Source organism: Anopheles cruzii, chromosome 2, assembly GCF_943734635.1.
Source record: "Anopheles cruzii chromosome 2, idAnoCruzAS_RS32_06, whole genome shotgun sequence".
Classification (NCBI taxonomy): domain Eukaryota; kingdom Metazoa; phylum Arthropoda; class Insecta; order Diptera; family Culicidae; genus Anopheles; species Anopheles cruzii.
In genome coordinates this window covers 10,491,233-10,495,299 of record NC_069144.1, presented here as the reverse complement: position 1 = coordinate 10,495,299, position 4,067 = coordinate 10,491,233, and positions in this window count along the sequence as shown.

Genomic DNA, 4,067 nt, shown 5'->3' with positions numbered 1-4,067 from the left:
ATCGAAAGAAGCGAAGCGTTTGTGATGTGTCAAATGAAACGAGGTGACTGACATTCGATTAACGTCAAAGCTAATATCCGGCGTGTGAACCAGGGTTTAGATAGGTATACGAAGTGAAAACATTTTAAATTGTGTGCCGTTGTTTAACTCCCATTTCAAATGATTGACAGTGTTTGATTTTATTTCTTTCCTATTGGAGAACACGCAGAGAAACACGTCTGTGTATAATCGTGGGGACAAGAAGAATTAATTTATTCTACACCTCACAGGTTACTTGGATATAGTTCGAATCACGGATTACTATTCCAACACTTCTCCTTAATCCGCGATTCCGATAACCTTTACAAATTTGTGCTCCTCAACGAAACACTACTTCACATCTCCTCACGGTGTTTTTCGAGTTTGATCCTTTTCCTCATAGGGCCCGTTTCGGTCCTTGCCATCGTAGCCCGTTTCGGTCCTTCTTGCCGCGCTTTTTCTTCTTCCTTTTGTTCAACTCTTTCAGTTCCTCAGTCACTTTTGACTCTTCCTCGGAGCGTTTCTTCATGTCCTGAATCATCACGTTCAGCTCAGTCAGCTTTTCGTAGCTCTTCCTGGCCTCCTCGTCCTCATCCGGCTGCTCCATGAGCGCCTGCTTCTCGGACTCGATCTGGCGCAGCTTCGAACTGATGGTCAGCTTCTGGCGCATTTCCTCCTCCAGCAGCCACTGCGATTCGCTCAGTTGGCTCTCTAGATTGCTGGCACTCTTGATGGCCACCGAAGCCTTCAATTGGGGATCTGCTAGCTGCTGCGTGACGTCCTCCGTTTCCTGCTGCAGCTTCGTGAGCTTGTCCTGCAGCTCCACGCGCGCCCATATGGCGTCTTCCTTCACCTTGTTGATCATCTCGAATGTTGCCTCCATGTCCTTCAGGTCACACTCGAAGTTCTTCTTTGCGGCCACTGCCGCCACCCGCTGTTTGCGCTCTTCGTCCAGCTCGGCTTCCAGATCGCGCAATGCCTTCAACAAATGCCCGCGCCACTTCTGTTCCGACTGTTTCTGACTAACGCTGACCGCGAAAGATCTTCCTTTCAGAGCGTTTAACTGATCGATGGATAACCTCTTCCTTGACGAACCATTATTCATCTCTTCCTTCGAGGAATTATCCATCGATTCCAACAAGCTTTCCGTTCGCTTCTTGCACTTGAAGCACGTCGACTTTTCCGAGTTATTCCTATTCTTCAGTCGCTCTTCCTGTTTCTTCAACAGTTCCTCCTTTTCGGATTGCTTCCGTTGGAGCATCTTGACCTTCAGCGTGGTGTGCTGCCGCTCGATCTCATAATCACTCAGCTCGGCGCGTCCACCTGAACAGTTTTTTTCTCCTGAACACAATAACTCGCGTCCTAGTTGACGGATCGCCTTCTCATCGCAATGTCCGCGCCGTCTCTGCCAGACGTGCTCGCGATCTACATTGTAATGATTTCCGATCATCATCACGACCTTTTTCCTTTTCTGTTTCAGTCGGTATAATCCGTTTTCTTCTATGCCTGTAGCCACCAAATTACCATCTCTTTCTCTAACTTCACATTTGCCTTTAGAAAATATTACAATTCTTCCTTTCTTGCAAATGGAACTTACTGATAATAGATTTGCGGCCAGGTCCGGTATTTTCAGCACTTTACTAACATCAATTATGCCATTGCTGGTATCCAATTCAACGGATCCTTTCGCAATTGCCTTCATATGACTCTTATTCGCCGTACCAACGTTACAATTCAATACCGTTTCATTATTGAATTTCTGATCTGTTCTTGCCATATGACACGTAGCACTTGAATCGAAATACCATTCGTTCGTCTTCACATCTCGTTTCGTGAAAGCTGTACACATAGTAATATGCTTGTATTCCTTTTGATCTGGACAATTTGCAGCAATATGACCTAGTTTTCTACAATTGTAACAAATTTTCTCATCAATTCGCTTCGTCCAAGCTGACGGTTTCCCTTTTCGCATAGCATGCTTAGTATACAATGCTCCTTGCACACATTCATCTGTGGCATTGGTTGATATTTTTACGTCTTGCAAAATCTTAGCTTTTACAGCGTCAGCCGTTAATGCTACTCCTGATGCCTCTAGACCCATTATCATAGGTTCATATTGCTCAGGCAATCTCATCAATAGAATTGCTGCCAACCAATAGTCATCCACGTTGAATCCTACCATGAACAATTTGTGTCTTGTGCTCATTATATCATCAACGTAAAGGGCCGTTTACACGTTGCGATATATCGCAGCAATCCCTTGTATGAAACCAATTGCCACGATATATCGCTACGTGTAGACAGGAAAAAAGGAACAAATTGCTTGTATACGACCAGATTGGCAGATCAAAAAAATTGAATGCGCCGAGCATCAATTTCGGTCCAATCTCCATACATGTGTGCGTGTGCTGACGGTGGATAGACATGTGTGCGTGTGTTGATGGCGGTTTGACATGTTGTTTTGAATGTTTTTAAAGCAAAAGTTTAACGTGAGAATAATGGCTTCGCTTTAAAAGCCATTCCCTTGACCACCGTGACCGATTAGTACTCTTGGTACGTTCTATTTTTTGCTTTGTAACCGAAACGCACAATCCAAAGGCAGACAAACACAGTGTTTCTTCCATGGCTGTTTCCATGACACCGAGATCTGCGATTGCAAATCGCAACGAATACATCGTGGCGTGTAGACGCTCCACCTTGGCTGCGATATATCGCTACGAATAATGGATACAAGGCATTGCTGCGATATATCGCAACGTGTAAACGGCCCTTAAGCTTCGACACTTGTACAATCCATTAGCCGTATCGATGTAAATTTCCTCAGCAGGCCTATCTTTCGAGTGAGTCCATTATCTTGAAATGCTGACTCTATTCTTCTCCATGCATGTCGGGCATCTTTTGCGTCCAGCACCAAACTATAAATATTAGTTTCTAAACTCAAACATATAGTTGTTAAAGTCCTTATTCTTTTACTTGTTTTGGAGCCGCATCTGAACCTTCGTCATTTTTAACTGCTTCCTAGCATCTTTCGCGCATCAAAACCATTTTGATTGCAAATTGCCAAGTTATGAAATTTTCTCTTCCCCGCAGTTTTTCAATTGCTGGCAGTCCACCCATATTGAGCGCCATCGAATTTCCTTCTCCTCCTGCACCGTTGCTATTTGACAGCATTTTCGTATTCACACAGTATTTCCGTCACACAGTCGGATGATTTCAATCTTCTAGAAATCTCAACGATTCTTCTCAACCTTCACGTTCTGGGCCCATAACCTATTGGAGAACACGCAGAGAAACACGTCTGTGTATAATCGTGGGGACAAGAAGAATGAATTTATTCTACCTCATAGGTTACTTTGTTAAGTTCGAATCATGGATTACTTACTTACTTACTTATCCGGCTACAACCGCCGAGTGGTCTTTCCCTGCTTTAAGGAGTTTTTCCACCGCTCGCGGTCGAGAGCCTTCGTCCACCAGGTATGAATACCGGCCGATATCGCGTCCCGGTCGACGCAATCTCTCCATCTCACACGGGGCCTACCACGCCACCTCTGTCCCTCTGGACGGCCTAAGAGGACTTTACGGGCTGGTTCGTCGTCCGCCATTCTCATGACATGACCAGCCCACCGGAGCCTGGCGAGACGCACACGCTGCACGACAGTGAGGTCGTCGTACATTGCGTACAGCTCGCTGTTGTAGCGGCTCTTCCATTGTCCCTCCTAACATACGGGGCCAAATATCAATCTGAGCATCTTCCTCTCGGACGCGGCTAAGAGGGTTTCGTCAGTTTTCGATAATGTCCATGTCTCAGATGCGTATGTGAGTACTGGGATTATGAAGGTTCTGTATAATCCCAGCTTCGACCGTCGCGACACGAGATGTGAGCGAAATAGTTTCCTCAGACTATAGAACCCCCTGGAACCTCAGACTATTGAACCTGTTGGCTGCTAACACCCTGGCGCGAATCTCCTCAGTTATGTCGTTATCGGTGTTAACCACGGATCAAATCACGGATCATCATCGAATCACGGATTACTATTCCAAAAATTCCT